We start from the raw sequence: 22741 nt of genomic DNA on the forward strand, positions 1-22741 counted from the left end.
CTGGAAATGGAGTTAGGATGGATCATAGCTGTCATGTGGGTGCTAGAAATCATACCCAGGTCCTTTGCAAGAGCAGTCAGTACTCTTAACTGCTGAATCATCTCATCAGCCCCAATCTGATTTCCTAAAAGCATTATTCCCATTTGGTAGTAGTAAAGAATTGCACTGAAATTACACATTTATAATTCTTTAAGGTAATCTTCAAATCAGAGTTGGTAAACTGCAAGCCAAGACTGGTTACATACTTTACTGGGCCCTGCATAAAATCAAAATGGAAATTCCCTTGATTCTAACAGTCAAATTATATATATAGATAATTCTCTATTAGTTGACATGTCCATTTAAACAGAGAAATATAAAACATAAGGTTATCAGAAAGACTGAAGTTTGCATGGCAATGGCAATGTTGGATGTTGTCACTGGGTCTGAGCATGAAATTCTGTGATCAAATGAACTGTCTTCCTCTGTTTACCAACTTTTGTCTCTGAAGAACTTTGGCTGCTTGGATGGAGCACTGCTTACCCTGCACAATGTTGGATAAACACTGAAAATTCAGACTCAGCAGTGTTCCTTTCTTGTGGTACTCACCCACAAGCACCATCATGACAAGTCAAGCAAGGTAGGACACGATTGAATGGCTGCAATTTTCTTTTATATCAATCACATTGCAGACATGACTACTTGTGGCTACACCCTGGTCCCCTTGATCAGGCACAGGCACATCCCAGGTTCCTGCTTTCAGCCCATTAATAAATCATTTCTCAGGATATGGGCTGCTGGCTTGAACTCCTCTGGACCCTTTTAATAAATTGCTTGGTCTTTTATTTTTTTTCTCTCTTTGAGTTTCACAGTGAGACTTTACTCAATTCTTAAGCATCCTTATAATAATTAATATATCCCAGGTACAGTGTTTGGGAAATTTTACTTGAGCATTTAAAATTATTTTATCTCTGAATAATTTAAGCACTTCCTAGGGAAAATAAAATTTTACTAATTTGCTAGCCATGCTTATATACAAACTGTTAACCATCAAACAAACAAACAAAAAAAAAAAAACAAAAAAAAAAAACAAAGCAAGAGAATTGGGCTTAAATGAATACAAAGGGGCAAAAGAATAACACAACAATTGATGCCTAGCAGGATGGTCTAAGAATTTTTATGATCTTCCATTTCTAAAAACATTTTATCAACTTTTGGTAAGAAGTAAACTTATCTCTTAGTCTCTGTGTGATCGAGAGACAATAGTTAACATGTTAGTTTGGTATTTTAGATATTTTCCCAACTTCTCATTTCTTAAAGAGTCTATTCTACAAAAGGGTAGTTTTGGCCCAAAATGAAGAAGCAGGAATATGTACACCTGATTTCATTTTATGAGAAAATCAGGTAACAGGAATATTTAATCGAATATATCAATATATCAATTCAACTGAGTTGAATCTATATGGGTCTATCTCTCCTAATTAAAACCAGGGAAGGCACATTATCATCAACACTAGAACATGCTAAATTAGCATCACTAACACCTTATGTAAAAAGCTAAGCAAAGAAGTCTTAGTTCTGAAATACCCACTAGAAATAAAACTTAAGAGGTTCTTTACTTTTTTTCAATATTTTATTATGTGTGAAGAATGTTTTCTTCTTTTCTGCCAAGAAGCCAAAAAAGCTGGATCACTCAGCCTCACAAATTCTGAAGACAAACTATCAAAGAGAAATGAGGAAATTTCCATGTTTCCCAATGACAAAGTAAACTCAGCCAGTGGGGTAGGAAGTGTTATCACAGTTTCAAGTGCTGATCTGGCCAGGCACATGTGAAGGATGACTCATATTTTGTTTGCTACACCCCTGCTTACTTTGTTACAGTGTATCTATTCCTGTTCATTTGAGTAGCCAAAGAATTTTAGATCCATCATGAATACTAAATTCTTAGAAGGCATGAGATTTATAGTTATACTAGAAATAAGGATCAACCTGTTCTCTGCCCTTAAGTTCAAGGTGTATGGTAATGAATGTGTGTGGGCAGTGTGTATTCATGTTCTGCTTCTCCATATAAAGTATATATAAATAATATGTCAGTTTCATCATGGTGGAATGGAAATTATTTCTCTTCAAAGTTATGGGCATCTCGTAAGAGTACTCAAAATAATTATAGGATTTCTCAGATTCCTAGGATAATAAAGCATGCATTCTAATTTTATCTCAGAATGCAAGTGAATATATTTTCATAGAAATTAGAAAAAGTGTTATTTGAAGTAGGCACAATCATGCCTCCTGTCCCTGATACATCCGTACTTTCATCTCTAGACCCACTATACTTCTAGAATGAAGGCCTATGATCTATTATCAGGACAAGGAGATAAGAGAACACATCTTTTAGATATTAAACCTGTATGGGTATGAGGTGTTCCAGTTTCTAAAGCCTGCTTTAGGGAAGACATTCTAGCTTCTGTGACTAGTTTAGAGAAAGGAATAAGGAAAGAGAGAGGAATGTGGAAGAGAGTCATAAAGAACTTCTTGCTTCCCAGCCTCTTTGGTGCTTCTTCAATTCATAGTACCTGTCAAACACTGTCTTTGAGATATCATATTCTGAGCTCTCCATGTCCATAGAATAACAGATCTCTTACCCCACCCAGCCCTTGCTACCGTGACCTCTGCTTCCCAATTCTTTTCACAATCTCTTCCTCCAAATTCTTTCCTAAGAAAGAAAACAATTCTTTCTTTTGGTGCTATTTGTCTAGACTCTTTACCAGACAAGTATGTGTTTAGAAACTTGGCATAGAAGATGAATTTCAGTAGAAATTAAGTTTGCCATCAGAGCCTTGAGCAAATTGCAGAAGCTGTTGTTTGTGTTGGGTGCCCTCTGCACACCCTTTCTACTGGATCTATAGCCACTGCCTTTTTAAACTCCAAACTCTTCATTCCCCTTTCCCCGACTTTTGCCACTACTTTCTCTGAAGATCCAACATCCCTCTCTCAGCAACAAAAGTGCTTATTAGTCTCCTTGTTTCTGCAATTGATATCATTTAAAAGAAAATAATTTGGATTCATTTGAATCAAAGAATGACTGACTGATAGGCTCAAATACCCCTATAATTATTTTTATTTTAAAACAAGGAGGTTATTAACCTAAATTGCACTCATTAGAGAAGCAGCTGGCATATGGGAACAAGTTTCCTAAGCTCTGTCTGGATGTGAGAAACTGACCTTGTCACATATTTTAACCCAAACTCATTTCTACCATCTGAATTGAAAAAGTTAAGTTGTAACTTGTAAAAGCATTTTCATATATGATTACTATAGCCATAGGAAATGAACAACTTTGACTCAGAACACCTCCTTATTAAGCCTTGTGCAGAACACATGCACAAATAATGAGACAAGCCAATTCTGCACATTTTCTTTGAACAAAAAAGTGGCAATACTAAAATAAAATAATCAGTTTTGATAATACTTCCTCCAGCTCAGCCCCCGATCCCCTTCTTTGGGAATTAAATAACCCCAAACAGTTTCTCAGTTTTGCTACTTTGAGAACAGGCAAAGAAAGGTTTATGGGGGGGCATGGTATTTCATCATTATGTTCTTTTATTTTGTAAAGACAAATTCTAGTACAGCCAGAACCATTTGACAGTATGAAAGAGCAGGCAGCTGCAGGAACACGGGACTTCACCAGAACTTCCACACCTGCTTGCTAACTGCCTGGTCTGCACAGGAAGCTTGGGCCTTTCACTGTAATCTGTGACTTGCCTTTGAAATTTGACTTGCCACTATGTCCTAAGTAAAATGAGGCTGTAATTAAGGCAGGCATACTTCCTTTAAGACCAGTGAGGTTTAAAGGCACATGTTATTCTCTCCATTTTAATTGGCTGCATTGGCCATCCATCTGCCATATGTGATGAAAGGTTACCGAGCAAAGAAAAACTGCTGCAACTTCTAGTTATAGCTCCGGAAATTACCGTCGCACTTAGTTTTAAATGTAATTCAAAGTGGAAAGTTATTAATAAAAAAGCCCGTGACAAGAAAAGTTTATTTTAGAATAGTATCATGCAATTTGGGGTGGTGCTGGAATTTTTGAGTGGGATGTTGGATTATCTACAAAACTGGAAATGACCTGTATTAAGGGAAACTTGAAAAAAAAATAAGTCAGTTAAGAAGTGGGACCAAAAGGGAGTCCAGTGTTTTACAATGCATTATTTCTCCACCAAGGCTTGTTGAGAAGAGTTCCAGGAGAGAGGGAGGGTAGATGAAACAAGAGGGGTGAGACTGACTAAAGTTCATTATGGACATTTATGAAACTGTCAAGCAATAAAAAATTAAAAGATGCCTACTACAGCAGGGCATGGTGGCACATACCTTTAATCCCAGCACTCAGTAGGCAGAGACAGGCGGATCTCTGTGAGTTCAAGGCCAGCCTGGTCTACATAGTGAGTTCCAGGACAGCTGGGGCTACAGGGAGACCTTGTCTAAAAAAAACCATACACATTGCTTTAAAAAAAAGCAAGTTATTGCCCATTGCTAAATTGGGATGATTTTAATGTTACTAGGCATAAAAAATGTTCTAAGTTCAAATGTATTTACATTTTTTATATTTTATGGTGTATGTATTTATGCATTCTCATAGGTAACTTAGGGATCTATGAGATTTAAATTTAATATGAAAAGTATGAATGGCAGAACTTTATTTTATGTGGCTAATTTTCACAGAGTAGTTCAAAAGCTTGTAAACACACTGTTCCTGCCTAAAATAGAACTGAAACTTAACTTTGCAAAGGATTCTCGTATGGTTTCAGTCTTCAAACAACCTTTGGACATACCCCATGGCATAACTTCATGCAATGTATTTTAATGCTAGGGTTTTCAAGCAATTTCCTAAGATGTCATTTGCATGAAGGAAACATTAACACAGCCAAAATCTCAGTCCAATTCTTATTACAGTCAACATCCTGATCCAGTTCTCTGTTGAGCAAGATTTAAAATTATCCATTCATTTCAACATGTAAAATTAGAAGATATTTATGTTAGATACTTGATAGCTCCACGTAGAAACAAATGGAAAAACAAAACAGGAAAACAGAAGCACTCTATTTTTATATAAAAATATTTCATGGTTTAAGCCTTAACTTTCTTTGTGACAGGCTGCCTCTGCCATGTAACAGCAAGTTAAAAACTAAATTATGCGGATTAACATGGGGACTTTTCTAGCATGCTCTTAGCGGAACACAGCAAGTTCATCTCAAATTTTCGATGAATGTCACAGATGCTGTGGGCTTGCCTTTCTTGTTGACAGGAAGCTCCTACTGCTGGCACTTACAGGCATGCTCCCCTGTCTCTCATCATGCTGTGTTTCTTTCTGAGCTTCAGCGTGGCTTCCATCATTCTGCTGACTCTCAAGACTCTGAACACACTCAGCAGATCTTACCCAGGGGAACTTTAGTCTCCTTTTCTTTGCTCACCAGGATCTGGATCTGTTTGACTATTTCAATTCATTTTAACTGTAGGCAGTAATATAACATTTGAAGGAAATAATCATCTACTTAGGAAACTGCAAGCAACTACTACCCTAAGTTCAAAATACAGACTTTGCTCTTGGGCCATTATTTTAAACTTCTTGATGTCACAATGAAGACTCTGCCATCTATCTGAGTTCCTACAGGTAGATGTGCTAACAGTTTTCACTTTCTTTGTTACCCAGCGAGTCACAGAGAGATTTTGTTTAAAGAGCAGAATTCCATACCAAGTTTCATCTTTGCTTTGCTAATTACCTCAAAGACATGTAAGCTTTACTGCTAAATGTGGGAACAGTTTATAGTAAGTCATTCTTTCAAAGTTTTTCAAAGCATGTTCAGTACTCCAAAGTCATTTGATCTTCAAAGCAACTCTATTCTCTTCCCACTTCTGATGGGAAGAGTGAAATTCAGTGAAGAAATAAGACTTGCCTACAGTTACAAAGTTAGAAAGGGTGAATCAGTAGGAGAGCACAGAGCTCGGTTTTGGTACAAAGCTTTATCCTTTCTTTCTTTACTTCCTCTTTTTTAAAAAACATGTGACTCTACCCATCTTCAGATTGTTAAATTTATCTGACCCTGCACATTAGCTTTTAATTTTAAGCACATCTTCCTCAGTACCCATTAAGGTTTCCCTCCACAATATAGTGGTTGCTGGCTTCATTGCACACAGGCTTCTGAACACAATTACAGACAGAAACTCGAGAGTTTCTAAAAGCTGGAATTCCTTTCTGAAATGAGTTCCCCACATCCACTTTATACATATGGGCTGCGTGAAGTGAAATGGAAACAGATCTGTGCTCTTCATTGTCTTGTTCAGAGTTAGACCTGCCAGTATGTCCTGAGTGCCTACTATGCACATAGTGGGCTATATGTTCTCATATCAAATGTTTAATCCTTGTTAAATTCTGATGGCCTCAATTCCTTTCAGACCTAGCCTCAAATTTTGCTATTTTCTTCAGAAAGAGAAACTTACTTTCTAGCAATTTTCCAGAAAGCTCAAGTTTACTGATGTTGAAAGCTTTATAAATTCAATTAATACAGCTCAGGTGATTTGATGTTGATCTTTTTGATTCTTCACTTATCTGGAAGGCTTCAGGGATCAGGAGCACCAGAGCACAGGGGTCGGGAGGCCCATGGCCTGTCAGAGCAGGATGGTTGATAATGCAGTCTACAGTCCAAAGAAAAGGCTTCCTTCACCAGTAACACAGATACAAGAATCTTAGGCCCTGCAGTTAATCTTTTTAAAAAAATCAGTTTCTCTTGAAAATCTTGATGAAATATGTATGTGTGTGTGTGTGTGTGTGTGTGTGTGTGTGTGTGTATGTTAAAGAAAAAAATCTAAGTGTTTTTGAGGATTATTATAGATTTTAATTGTGTTTTAAGATGATGAGTGGCAGGATGGAAGGCAAATTAGGAAGGACAGAAAGAAAGATGAGTTAGGATATTATTGTAAAGGCCTAAACAAGAGAATAAAGACTGAAAGGTATAGAAACAACAGGAAACTGAACAGCTGAAATATTCAGTAAAGACTTTAGATACTGATAGGAGGATAAATAAGGGTAATGTTTTGAAGATTGTGAATTGAGAAATTTAATGGAAAAACTATTATCCTGAGTAACACTATGAAAAAAACTTAGTTCCAAAAAATACATATATTTAAAACTTGATTAGTGTTCATGGAAAGATCTATTTGGGGGATGATGGTGGTGAATGATGCTTAAGAAAGGTCGGTGATGGCAATTTGAGGTTGAGTAATGTTTGATCAGAAAAAAATGTCACAAGCATGTAGAATGATTTTTTAAAAGTGTATGAGCCAGGCGTGATGGCACACGCCTTTAATCCCAGCACTCGGGAGTCAGAGGCAAGAGGATCTCTGTGAGTTCAAGGCCAGCCTGGTCTACATAGTGAGTTCCAGGACAGCTGGGGCTACAGGGAAACCCTGTCTCAAAATAAAAAAAAAAAAAAAAAAAAAAAAAAAAAAAAAAAATTAAAGAATTAAAGGAAGGCAGAGAAAACTAGAAATTAGGGTGGGAAGGAAAATGCCTGGGATGACACTTTCTGGCACAGCATACCCATAGCATGCCCAAGGCCCAAGGTTTGAGTCCCAGCTCCATAAATGGAAAGAAAACATAAAAGAGAGGGAAAGACAAAGGAAATGTATTGAAGGATCATTCTGCTGGGTAAGGGAGCAGGAAAAGCCTGCTGGTGCAAGGAGCTGAGAGAGATTGTCTATTAAAAAAATAACTAAAGCTGCCAAATTCAATCAAGGACAGTCACTAGAAAACAGGCTTTGGGTTTATTTTAAAGGTTTTCCCAGGCAACTTAAATAAAGTAGTTTATTTAGAGGAATGGAAACAGAAGGCAGATTGCAGGCACGTGGAGAAAGGATAGAAGACAAAGAGATGGAAAAGCTCACAGGAAACATTTCGGCAAACAAACTCAAAGCAACAAATGTTCATCTCAATGAAAGGAAATACAAGCTTATTAGGTAAATAAAGCTAAAGTATAGGAAGCTCACTGTAATTATCAATGCATCTGATGAGACTTCAATTTGACATTTTCTGTGAACACTATGAATCACTAGAAGATGTGTGCTTAGGAAAGGATTTTCCACTGCACAGAAGATAACTGATACCTATGCACGGTTTTAAATTTACAAATTTTGGAAAATTAGGTTTAAGACAATACTCAGGGCCAGGAAACAATTAAACTAAAATCATTAAAAATACTATCTTACAATCTTTTGAAAAAAAAAATCAAACTTCTGACACTGTGAAGGTAAGGTAAAGTGTCTGTCAAAGTAATGGCAGATATTCTGTAAAATAAGGTAAAATGTAAATAAATTATAAAAAGAGCTCCAATGGCTAGCTGCAAGGCATTTCAATTTCTGGCCTTAATTTATTCAGTGTGAAATGTTGTGGTACATCCAATATTTGTTAGGAAAAAATAAGTCTTCATTTGTATCTTAAAATAAATTTTCTTTTGAAAACAAAAGAATTTTAGAGAGCTTTTATAAATACACATATATAAATGCAAGATATTATTTTTATATATGTCCAACTAAACCTTTTGCAGTTTTTTTCAAAGTAGTGAGTTTCACTCTGGGCATATGTTCCACAAAGAGAGAAAACTCATTCCAAGTATCTTTCTGGTTAAGTGTAGACTCATGGCACATTCCCTTAATTAAATAATGAAATTTTTAATTGTTTGTGGCTGTTTTCCATTCTTTTAAATAATTCTCAAAAAGTAGAAAAGTGATTGATGTACCTCTTTAGTTTTGTTTTTTGTGGATGTATATATTTCATCCTGTATAAAATATATAAATTTTAAATGGAGGATTTTTGATAAAATGTACTCATCTATCACTCAATCAAGATAAAACATTCTCCTTGCTCCAAAAGCCCGGTGTCGTGGCAGGCCTTTAATCCTGGCACTTGGGAGACAGATGCAGGCAGATTTGTGTGAGATCTAGGCCAGCCTGGTCTATACAGCAAGTTCTAGGCCAGCTAGGACTACAGGAAGACTCTGTTTCAAAAACAAAGCAAAGCAAAAACAAAACAAAGAAAGAAAAAAAATCCATTCCTCCTAAAGTATTTTTATTCCACTTCCCCATACATGTTGATATATAAACCCCTAGTTCATTTCTTTCATTGCTAAATATTACCTTGTATGAATATTTTCATCTATGCTTCAACTGATAGAAATATAGCATGCTTTTAGTTTAGAGCTATATTAAACAGAGCTACTGTGAGTATTCTTGGTTGAGTCTTTAAATAGACACATGGCTTCACTTTTCTAAGTAGGTATCAGAGACAAGGGCTTAGCCATTTAAAAAGCACATTTTAACTGTGTTAGAGAAACTATCAGAACAATTTCCAGACTCTCACTAGTAATGTGTGTGTAAGAATAGGATTTTCCTGATCAGATAAAAATAATGCTTTGAGGGATGGAGGAGAAATTTTATGTCAGTAAACTAGATGTTAGATGAAGCACTGACTGGCTGTTACCCTCTACCACTGACCTGACTCCATTTTCTTGAATGTGCAATGTATAGTGATCTTCTTATGAGGGAAAATGGGACCAGTCTATCCAGCATAGGCATGTTTTGTGGAAAATTCTTAATACAATGGAATATAATCCGATCTGATTTTAATCATGCATTTCATTTGTTAAAAAAATTCTCTTTCCAACAGCAGCCCCCCATTCTTAAGCCCCTACCCTAGAGCTGCCAGTGAAATGAATTACTATCTTGTTCAAACCACCATACACACCATAAATTTAAAATATTATTCTAGGTCATTTATCTCAAGTATCTGGATTTAAATTTATTTTTGTTGCATTGGATTTTTTTAAAATTATGCATATCATATACCAACATTTAGTATTACTGATAAATAAAATAAAAACCCACAAATTTTCAGGGCAAAATTTTCAGCATTATGAAATGATCTGCAACTAACCAGTGTAAATGGCCTATTACCTACTTTTCAGAATCTTTTGTATGGGATTGATGATCTTCTTGTGAAAATTTAGGTATACCCTACATTCAATATATAGACAGACATGTGAATGGGCACAGTTTATAGCCATTATCCTAACATCCTTGAGCAGCAGAGCCTACTTCAAAGGACTTAGTAGGCCCCATATCTAGGGGCACACACATTAATGACCTCCTTGGGAATTAATTACCTCTCAGTCTGACCAAATAAAGAAAATGGCACCTTTGCATGAACCTTCATGCACACTTGATTCTTTTGTGCTCTGAGCCTGTTTGGTTACCTTTATCATTTTTTTAGTCAGGCTCAGGGTAGAATTTGTCTTCCCTTCTGAGTTACTGCCACAGCTTTTCATAAAAGTAGCTTTTCTCTATGAAAAATATATTATGTCTGTGGGTTAGATTGGCGTATTTCATTTACTATTTGTGATACAGAACTAGCATTGATAGAACATGAAGTACAAGAGAGTTCTTGGTACTTTTATGGAGTTTGGCCTACAAATGTTATTTTTGACTTCCTAATAATAAGGTAAAAGAGCCTGGTGTGGTGATGCATGCCTGTAATCCAGCACTTGGAATGTAGGAGCAGGCGATTCAGAAAGTTAAGGCAACCCTTGGCCACGTTGTGATTGCAAAGCCAGCCTGGGCTACACAAGACTTTATTCTCAGAACAAACAATAACAATAATAATAATAATAATAATGTATAAAAAATAAAATAAAAAGAAATGAACTCTGTATGCCGAGGAGACATCTGCACCCCCAATTCACTGCAGCACTTTTCACAATAGCCAAGAAATATAAACAAACAAGTATCCCTTAATTGATCAATAGATAAAGAAAATGTGATACATACAAAGTAAAATAATATTCATTCTGGAAAGGTTAAATCACATTAATTGTAGCAATATGGATGGAAATGTAGATCATTGTATTAAGGAAGGCAGACTTAGAGAGAAGGTTTGGGTGATCTCACATGGCACTGAATATGTGAATCTCATAAAAATAGTTTCAAATAGTGGTGATAGAGGCCAGGAAACTTCATAAGTGGGGCAGGTTGATCAATGAGTGCTGAGTTACAGTTAGAAGAAAGACATTCTAGTGTGATATTGCAGTATAGTGAATATAGGTAGCTCATTGTACTATATGTTTCAGTGAAAGTTTTCATCATAATGAAATGATAAATATTTGAGAAGATAAAAATATTTAACCCGCTACACAATGTGCACATGTGTATTAAACATTACATGATACTCCATGAATATGTACAATTTTTATGTTTTTCTTTATTCATTAAAATAAATTTAAAAATATCTCTAAGATTATATACACAGTTGAGCAAGTTTCATTTGTTACTCATCTCTGATAGGATGAAGAAATGCACTGAGGAACTTTGGGACATTTTAGAGGGAAGATAAGAGAGGGCATTACATATGAGCTTGTTTTAGGGACGTGTAAAAGGAGGTAGCAATGGAGTTAGAAAAATTTAACATTTGGACATCTTAAGAGACCTAATCTAGGAGCAAAGAAAAGCAATGCCAAAGCAATCACTAAAAAACTAGTAGTCACATACACTACCCATGAATGGAAGAATGGATGGTCACTGTCCTGACATAGATATGTGATTGAGCATGTTACTTGTGTTCAGACATGAGAAAAGAGTGACCCAATTTTTGTATCAATCCATCATAGTCAATCTTTGATCTTGCCTCATATTGATACACTGAGAGATTGTTTATGTTCAATAGGATGCCAAGGGCTCCCTATGATCAACATATTAGCTGTTTGACACCTGAAGTAGATTTTATCCTTTTGTATTGATTTCCTATTCCTGTCAGAACAAATTATCACATTTAGGCACATAAAATAATATAAGATTATTATATTTCATTTACACAAGTGAGAGGCAGAATATGAGTTAAAATTAAAGTGTCAACAGGGCTGCTCCATTCTGGAAGATGTTAAGGGGAGCCCATCTTCTTGTCTATTTTCTCTTCCAGAGGACAGCAGTATCTTCACACCCAATAATGACAGGTCAAGACCTATTCATATCCCATATCCTTTTCTCCGACCTCTCTCCATGCCCCCTCCTTCCATTTTTAAGGACAATTGTTGTGGCACTGCAATCATTCAGATAACAGAATAATCTCCTTTTATTGAGGTTCCAATACATATTTTTAGAAGTACAAAGTCCTGATTATGATAAGAGATAATGTATGCACTAGTTCTGGAGATTAGGATTTGTAGGTCATTGGTGACCCATTATTCTGACACTGTATCATCTCATTCTGATGGACATTATCCATTCCAAATTGTCCCATGCAAATAAAAGAAAATACCTATAAGAAACACAAAGCACACTAAAGGTTTGGTCTTGTTTGTGCAGAGGTTCAACAGTATAAAGAATTTAAATTTCTCTCAGATCTCATGCCCTCTTCAGCCTCAGCTTCTCATCATTATTAGTAGGACTTTTAGGAGCAATTCAGAGTGCGTGGTTGCCAATAAAAATGTAAGCAAAGATTGGCTTCCAATGGCTCTTAAGCATGGGAAGTTTCTTGACTTTTTCTACCTCTTAATCGACCCAATAAATCATTCCTGGACTCATTGCTTTAAATTGACTAGACCTGCCCATCTCCATATAAGAATTGGCAAGGAAGATTGACTGAGTTTAATTGCTTAGGCAGGCCCTACCTGCTGGGGTACAGTGAGGAGTGATCTAATTTTCTATCTTATCACATATGTATTTTTTAAGCCTCCCATCTATCCTAGTTTTAAAAAGAATTAATTTTGTGATGATTTCATAGACGTATACAATGTCTTTTGATCATATTAACACTCCATTACTCTTATTCCCATCCCTCTCCTGTACCACTGACCCTCTCCTTCCCAACTACTTCTCTTCATAAATTAATATATTTTGAGGGGAACCTAATGAGTTTAATTAAGGGTTTTTTTTGTTGTTGTTCATTTTTTTGTTTTTTTTTTTAAAGACATGACAACTTACCAGAGCCTATACCACTGAAGAAATTGATTCCTCTTCCCTTGGAAATCATTAGCTAACAATAGTATCTCAGGGAGTGGTGGGACCTCATGAAACCCACAACCATCCACGATGGAATGTTAAAGAACCCAATCGTTTACAGGTAACTATAGTTTTTGTGTGTTCATGATTGCAACGGCCATGCATATCCATGACATTTTATACCATTCATTCTGATCTTCCAGCTATAACATTCTTTCTACCTACTTTTCTGTGATGCTCTCTGGGCCTTGGAGAGGGTGACATAAAAGTCTCATATAGGGCTGAGCATTCAACAATCACTTTTTCTAAGCACTTGGATCAGTTACAAGTCTCTGCATTAACCTCTGCCCACTGCAAAAAGAAGCTTCTCTAATCAAAGCAGAGAAGCACTAGTCTACAATATAAACAAAAATATTTAGGAAGCAGTTTGATTACATGTCCATGTATCAGAACAACAATAGTGGATTTCCTGCTCTGTAGCCCATGACTTCCCAAGCTATAATCTTTTCACAAGGTGCACAGTATTTGCTTATGGAGCAGACCTCACAATCAGTCACAAAGCAGTTAGTTACCCCTCCCAAATAGTCACACAATATTGCACCAGTGGGTATGGTCAGTATTGTACCACATAGTGTACCTAGCTGGATAAGACTGTTGGTGAGTTTTCTCCCTGAACAGCCTGCACAGCCCCTTCTGGTACTATGAATACTAATCAAGAGGGAGGACTCTCCCAGCTCAGTTCTAACTTGATTACTCTGTGTCCTATAATGGAAGTGTGTGGCGTCTTCAGCAGTAGAATCTTACCATCTAGCTCAGGTTGGACACCAAGAGCAAAGGCAATAGCCTATATTCTTGGGGTAATCTCTAGGGCCTCCCTCACCAGCTGACAGGGAGGTATCCCCCACCTAGCACTGGAATTTTTGTTTGAAAACCTATGTCATCTAGAACAGCCATCTCCAGTGATGCAGAAAACTTTCCTCAAAGTCTTTTTTAATTACATATTTAAAAACATTTTTTTTATTATTTTTATGTTATGTGTATGAGTGTAATGCCTGCATGTGTGTAAGTGCACCACATGTACACATGCTCACAGAGGCCAGAAGAGGAGGATGTCGGATCCCCTGGAATTAGAGTTACAGGTGGTTGTTAGCACATGTGGGTGCTGGGAATCAAAGCTGGGTCCTCGAGAAGAGCAACAACTGTCCTTAACTACTGAGCCTTCTCCTCAGCCCCATTTTTTTTTTTTTTTTTTCCCTTTTTGAGACAGTCTCCCTGTAGTCCCAACTGGCCTGGAACTCACTATGTAGACCAGGCTGGCCTTGAACTCACAGAGATCTGCCTGCCTCTGCCTCCGGAGTGCTTGTATCAGAACAACAATAGTGGATTTCCTGCTCTGTAGCCCATGACTTCCCAAGCTATAATCTTTTCACAAGGTGCACAGTATTTGCTTATGGAGCAGACCTCACAATCAGTCACAAAGCAGTTAGTTACCCCTCCCAAATAGTCACACAATATTGCACCAGTGGGTATGGTCAGTATTGTACCACATAGTGTACCTAGCTGGATAAGACTGTTGGTGAGTTTTCTCCCTGAACAGCCTGCACAGCCCCTTCTGGTACTATGAATACTAATCAAGAGGGAGGACTCTCCCAGCTCAGTTCTAACTTGATTACTCTGTGTCCTATAATGGAAGTGTGTGGCGTCTTCAGCAGTAGAATCTTACCATCTAGCTCAGGTTGGACACCAAGAGCAAAGGCAATAGCCTATATTCTTGGGGTAATCTCTAGGGCCTCCCTCACCAGCTGACAGGGAGGTATCCCCCACCTAGCACTGGGATTTTTGTTTGAAAACCTATGTCATCTAGAACAGCCATCTCCAGTGATGCAGAAAACTTTCCTCAAAGTCTTTTTTTAATTACATATTTAAAAACATTTTTTTTATTATTTTTATGTTATGTGTATGAGTGTAATGCCTGCATGTGTGTAAGTGCACCACATGTACACATGCTCACAGAGGCCAGAAGAGGAGGATGTCGGATCCCCTGGAATTAGAGTTACAGGTGGTTGTTAGCACATGTGGGTGCTGGGAATCAAAGCTGGGTCCTCGAGAAGAGCAACAACTGTCCTTAACTACTGAGCCTTCTCCTCAGCCCCATTTTTTTTTTTTTTTTTTTCCCTTTTTGAGACAGAGTCTCACTATGTAGCCCCAGCTGGCTTGGAACTTACTGTGTAGACTATCCCAGGTTGGCCTCAGTCTCACAGTTAGCTGCTTGGATCTGCTTGCCCCTGCCTCCTGAGTGTTGGAATTAAAGGCATATGTCACCAGGTTTAGTTACATTTTTTGGTTAACTTGTAATGTACTAGGTTTCTAAATGGCTTTCTCAAGTATCTTTAGTTTTAGTTAACACTCCCTCCCTTACTGCATTCCCATCTAATTTCCACACCTCATACCCCACCCCACCCCACATTTTTCTGGTCCTACTTTCATATCACATTTTTACTGCACACTCCCCTTAAGGTGTCCTTCCCTCCCATGGCCCCTTCCTGGACTCTACAGGCACTCATTCCAACTTATATACAGAAATCTAAAAATCCCAAGCTAGAATCTACATATGAGGGAGGACATAGGATGAAAAGAATTAACTTTCTGAATAAAATAACAAGAGTGCTGATGTTCAAAGTCTAAGTCATATATGGTAAACACCTAGGTTATTGCTGGTCAGAATATAACTTAATGAATTGATATAAGAAAATATATATAATATCAACACCAAGGCAAACTTTAAAAAACAATGAGACTATTATAAGTATTGAGCTTTGTACAAGCAATAAATCATCAGCTAATAGCATGTTTTAGAACCTGTGACTCTCAAGAATCAACAGACTCCACAACCATCCTGTAGACAAGTGGGCATTGGCAGGGCAGGGGCAAAGCTTTGCTACCAAGAAGACCTTCAGAGCTGGGACTAACTTACATACCTGGCCCACAGGAACTGCTTACTACCAGGCATAATAGAATTCAACATTCAACATAGTTTTAAAGGAAGAACTTACTGTAAAGTTCTGCTAAGCTGAGTTGTGAGGGTGAAATAAGAAAAGTGAGGTCGCTTGTGGCCTGCAGGCAGTCAGGCTGATGCCAGGAGACAGAATGATGAGAAACAAGTACAGAGAGCACAAATGATGTGGGATAAAATAATTTCTCTCAAACCCAACAGAAAACAAAAGAAGCTGCTTCCTTTCTTTTTAATCAGGCCACTGTCAGATGCTTTTGTTTTTATTACTTTCCTCAAAAAAACTGAGGAATAAGAATAAAAATACATTAAAGAGGTATCTAGTTACTGATCTAACATGTAGGGAGCTAAGAAATCACTATTTTATTCTATTAAGGAGTGAAAAACTGAAAAATTCAATAACTCATTAGCTTTATCAGAGAAATGAGGTCTCAGGGCATTTGCTGGCATCAGAGCTAAAGAAACAGGTAGGTACAGAGAGTTACAGCTTCCCTGTGCAGAAACCTCTGTGCACCATGAGGCCTGGGTAGGAAAGTTTCAACTCTAATTGGCCAGTTGCTGGCGTCCGAGAGTTTTAAAAAAAAACACCCAAACATCATTACAGGCCCCCAATTTTTGAGTTTTACTTATAAGAGCTCTACCAAGTTCTCAACAAATATTACACAACAGCATTCTCATTCTTGTGTCATCCATTAGTATTAACTTCTGAGCATTCTGCTCCTAACAAAATCTTCCCTCCAAAGAACCACTTCAACCAAACCTAAATTACTGGAGTTTTATCCAAGTCTGCCATGCCTAGAAATGCCAAGCTCTTCTCCTTCTAGTCATGCTGTACCATGGAAAGAGAAAACCGAGCTACTAGCCCAGGGGTGCAGGCTCAATACAAGACCGAGACCTAATGGTAAGACCGTGTCACAACTACCTTTTCCCCACTAGAATATCAATGGTCTGTTTACTATCATTGCTTTCTGCCAGTGGATAATGCTCATTTTTTGAAAAGCAAATTGCAAGTCATACTAAAAGCCAGAAACACAATTTAAATGCAATGGCGAGCATCAGAACTGAGTTCAAATACAGCAATGATACTGGAATTATCAGGCTTTGAATTCATAACAACTATGATTAATATGTCAAAGACTTTGAAAGAAAAAATAAACTTGTCAGAATGGATGGACAGAGTAAGAAGAGAAATGAAAATTCTAAGAATTAAAAATAAATATTAGAGGCTGGAAAATGCACATCAATGTGCAACAGAAGAGATGACTCTCATGGATGGACTGTGGAAATAATCTCTAATTTGCAGCAATGAAAACTTCCCAAATCAAAAAGCCATGGTAAAAAGACTAAAAACCCAGACTGTGGTATTTACTATGAAATGCCACTTTATATGATGCTTAAATACAGATTCCTGGTATCTATTCTAAGGCCATGAGTGAAACTGAGTTGCTAAAAACCTGTTTCTTCTGAATTCTCTGGGTTTTGCTCATTCTTTTACTGAAACAGTATATCCAGGGGCTGGAGAGATATCTCAGTGGTTAAGAGGATTGGCTGTTCTTCCAAAGGATCCAAGTTCAAGTCCCACCACCCACATGGTGGCTAAAAACCATCTATAACTTCAATGACAGGGAATTTGACACCCTCCTCTGTCTTCCAGAGGCACTGCACAACATGGGTTCATTACACACATTGCAGGCATAACACTCATACACATAAAATAGGAAAAAATTAAAAAATAAAATTAAAAAAGGAATGTTAGAAAAAGAAAGTATATCCAGCATGAAATGGGGAAGAAAAAGGAAGAAATATTTATTTGTCTTATATTATGTCCCTTCTAATCCCTACTGACCTAGAATACCACACAACAACCACAAATAGATGTTATCCCTGTTGTTTGCAGCACAAATGGGGTAATCTTTTTTGTTTTCAAGGAATATGCAAAACATATACAACCTCTTTAATATAGTGTTTTGGGTCAAGGGCAAGGAAGGGTCTTGAGGGAATAAAAATGTATGCTTTACATTACCTGAGGAGCTCAGGCCCAGTATGCTTGTTTACATAATAAAAAGCTATGCTGCTGGGCATGGTGGTGCATGCCTGTGGTCTCAGCACTTGGGAGGCAGAGGCAGGCAGATCTCTGTGAGTTCAAGGCCAGCCTGGTCTACATAGTGAGTTCTGGTTGACTGATTAGGTAAATCTTATTTGTCCACATTATGTCCATAGTGTCAACGTCATTCCTACACCAAACAAACTAAAATGTCCAAGAACCATAGGATTACAACAAAAGGTATAATATACATGTAATGACACTAGTGCTGAGGGGTGCTTCACAGAGAAGACTACACAGACAAAATTTTACTGAAAGTCATTGCTGGCCAGGGCCACTACACAAGGATCTTGGAACCCAAGTATATAGCCCCAAACCATCTCTAGGGTAAGCTTTTATACAGAGAAACCATAACCAGAGATGAAAAGTTTAAGTACTTAACCTTACAGGGAGAGAGCCCCCTTAACAATTTCTATTTTGATAAGCAACAATTACTATTTTGCAGAAGCAAGCCAGGCATAAACTACAGAAGCCATAAATCTGAAGTTAGCAGGTACATTCCGGGACACACTGAACTGTTCCCAAGACAACTAGGTTCTGCTGATGTGTGTTCCCATACCCTGGGCTAATTCCCTGATAATTGCAGATACTAGAGTCAGCATAAACTTTAACATGGCATAGCTGTGGTCAAGAAGGTACCCTGTTAAACTAGAAGGAGAGAGAAACAAATGCATTATTTGAAGAAATAATAACTTTGAATTTATCCAAAATTAATAAGAGATGCCAAATCACAGTTACAAGCTCTGCAGAGAGCAACAAGCAGGATTAATGTTTTTTTTTAAAAAAAATCATATCCATGGATACCATATTAAATTTCAGTACAATCAAAGATGAAGAAATACACATTAAAGAGATTATTCAACTGGACACAAACACTTCTCCATTGGATTTAAGCAGTGTCCCGATACTGCAAACACTATCTGCCACACTTTTCTTGAAGAAATAAAAAAAAAAACAAGATTATTTACTTCAATGATTAAACATTCTGTGTCTTTTCAGTGTGAGAGAAATTGTTTCATAGGAAAAGTTCAATAGTGAATTTATGACACAATAGCTGTCTCTAAGTTCAAACAAACCTAAGTTTAACTTCTTGCCCATCTTCAAACCATGTTTGGTATGATGTTTTAGCATACTGATTTCACCTGTACAAGCCCAAGCCAGAAAGAACACCAACATGGGGGATGTGGACAAAAAGTTCCCACCCTAGCTGAGGATCTATTGGCAATTGGTGGCTGCTGGAGAAGGAGAGTCAGTTTTCTTCAAGAGAATGATGCCTGGTAGGTTGGCCTGATTCCATAAGATGAGCCCACACCCAAGATCATTAAAATTTTTAAAAACTATTATGTTCATTTTATGTGTATGAGTGTATTGCCTCCATGTGTATAAGTGCATCAGTGTCATGCAGAGCCACAAAGGTCAGAAGAGGGTGTCTGATTCCCTGGAACTGGAGTTATGGATGGTTGTGAGCCACCATGTAGGTGCTGGGAATCAAACCCAGGTCCTCTGAAAGAGCAGCCAGTATTCTTAACTGATGAACTATCTCTCCAGTCCCTGACAAGAGCATTTGAAGAACAAAAATTAAACTTTTTAAAAACTAGAAAACTAATAAGAGAGGGCATGAAGTAGAGTGAGTAGTAGGGTGTCGGGGGAGAAAAGGGAAGGGTCTGAATATGATCCCAGTACATTGTAGGAAATTCTCAAAGAATTAATGAAATATTTTAAAAATGTCAATTTCACTAGCTTTAATATTTCAAATGCTATTTATTTTTTATGTGTATGAGTGTTTTACCAGCATGTATTTAAATGTGCCTGTGTATGCAATGCCTCTGGATACCAGAAAATGACATTGGATCCCCTGGAGTTACAGAGGGTTGTTAGCCACTGTGTGGGTACTAAGACACAAACCTGGGTCCTTTGTAAGAGCAGCCAATACTCTTAACCTCTGAGCCATGTATCCAGCCCCTATTAGTCTTAATTTTGACCCCATGAAAATAACAGCAATATTTATCTAGCAGAATTATTATGAATACTAGAAACTATGTCTATAGAAAGGAGGTAATCCTTATCTAGCAAAAGTAGCTGATTAAGGTGAAAATAAGCTCTCATTTTAAGTAATGAAAGGTTGCAGAAATATAGGCATATGAAGAAAAACCAAGCAAGCATTTCCTGTGTTTCTTCCACCATGTGATCACATCTTGGTTCTATAAAAGTCACTGTTCCATAAAATGTAGTCATTCTAGGAAACATAACAGCAGGGCAGAGGCTGGGATTACAAAGCTGGTATAACCAGCCTCTTTCCTATTTATCATTGACTTCTGTCGGATTTGTCTATCTCGATTACATAGATAACAGAAAACATTAACATTTCAGAAAATTTCTTGCAAATATAGAAACAAAATAATAAAAAATGAGGGGGCTGGAGAGATGGCTCAGTGGTTAAGATTACTGGTTGATCTTGCAGAGGACCCTGATTCGATTCCCAATACCTGGGAGCTAACAACCTTACCTTTCTGAATTTCAGTTCCAGGGCATCCAACACTCCCTTCTGACCTCTATGGGCATTACACGATATGGGTGCACTTACCTACATGCAGGCAATAAACTTATACACATAAAATAAAAATAAATAAAATATTTTGGGGCCGGAGAGATGGCTCAGCTGTTAAGAGCACTGACTGCTCTTGCAGAGGACCTAGGTTCAATTGCCAGCACCCACATGGTGGCTACAAACTGTCCTTAACTCCAGTTCTAGGGGAATCCAACACCCTCTTCTGACTTTGTGGCATTGCATGACATGGATATAGTCACATAAATGCAGACAATACACTCATACACATAAAATAAAAATACTAAATAAAATATATTTTTAAAAAAATAATAAAAAATGAGAGAACCTGAAGGAATATTATCAAGTTAAAGATATAGCATGATGTTATATCTTTGGTAACATTTGATTATACAACATTTGAAGCCCCCGAAGGTAGAAGCTTTTCCTACTATTCAAGCAGTGTTTTCTGTCTTTGGCCCTTTCTGGGTGTCTTCAAGGCCGGCATGTTTAAGACCAGGTGCTTTAGCTCCTCATGTGATCACCATGGGTGGGTGTTGTAAAACAGAGTAGGCTCTGATCCTGCCCTCAAAAAATAAGGGCTTAGTTGTTTTCTTGGTAGTCCTTGGTAATGCTCTTGTTTTTAAAGCTCCCCAGTGCTGTTAATGCATATTCAGAGTTGAGAGCCATGGTTATACAAACTTTCAGTTGAACTTCAGACAAATTCCATGTTCTTCCAAGGCACTGCCTCCTGTGCAATGGGTCTTGGGTCACTTCATCCTACAGTTACTGCCGGGTTTCCCTTGAAATGCACTCTGGCTGTCTAGTGCTCATTTCTTTATTAATGTTCTGCCAACTATACTTCACACTGGGTGTGAGTTGACCATACACTGGCCATGTTTCATGTACCATTCACTGTTTTCCTAAGTCTTGCACTGATTCCTGGCACTGGGGAAATAGCTTCTTTGGTGAAGATTTCATTGAATAGGAACAAAGAATGCATTTTAAATGTAGGGTAAGCTGGCTCTGAAGTATTGTATGAAGTGTTCTTCTTTCTTAAGGAAGATGATATAAAACATGCCCCCTGCACTTGGAGGCACTCAGCAGAGGGCGTCCCTGATAAATAATTTTCTTGCCTATATTTTCTATGTGTTGAATCCTGCCTCCAATAATCTTCTTATTCCCTTGCCTATACTTCAGCCCTAAGATATAAATCATATTTTCTTAGTCATTAGTTATGTTAGGTCTCTTTGCAATAAAAATGCACAAGCTGTCTTATTCACCTTCCAAATTCCTTTGCTCTTTAAGAGCTGAACCTTTAGGGAATCACATGAAGGTTATGGACATCACTTTCTTTATATATAAATTTCTAAATGTGCTTTACCCAAAATGAAAGTAAATTTCCAATGAAATAAAAAGAATTGACTTTGTTTTTTTTTTTTTTTTTTTTAAAAAAAGTCCATATTTAATGACCACCTCTGCATCAGGTTTGGATTAAGTCCTTATCATCCCATAGGTACAAAATGACCATGGAGCTAAAATTGCTGCCCTGTCAATCACATTATTGTACAACTTCTCCCTGATATTTTGCTTGCAAGTTCATTGGGACAAAAACATAAAATTCACATTGTTGGAAAGACAGTGACAAAAGTCCAGAGTCACTAAAAGTAGGAATTCGGGCCTCTGGTGTACACCTATCATATGCTTTGCCTAGGAATAACAGCTCCAGTAATTTTTCCCAAGCTGATTTTTTTCTCTTATGTAAGAGCCATTTGGGTGAGGACAGGTAGTGTCCAAACAACACATTATCACTATGAAAGATCACTGCATAGGCCAGAATTGTGTGAACGGAGTGCTATAAAAGTGAGGACGTTTGAATAACACAATTCCATTGTGCTTTCTTTTCATTGTCCACTTCATAATCATAGTGTTTGGATTTTGGGTCATGTATTTAGTCAATTTAAAAGTAAATATTAACTCTTGATTTCAGTAATGTTCAAATTATTTTAGATAGGAACTCATGATTTCTGTCTCTCTTCATCTCCCAAAGGACTCCAGGGATCTT

Source organism: Nannospalax galili, unplaced genomic scaffold (assembly GCF_000622305.1).
Source record: "Nannospalax galili isolate Female #2095 unplaced genomic scaffold, S.galili_v1.0 scaffold439, whole genome shotgun sequence".
Taxonomy (NCBI): Eukaryota; Metazoa; Chordata; class Mammalia; order Rodentia; family Spalacidae; genus Nannospalax; species Nannospalax galili.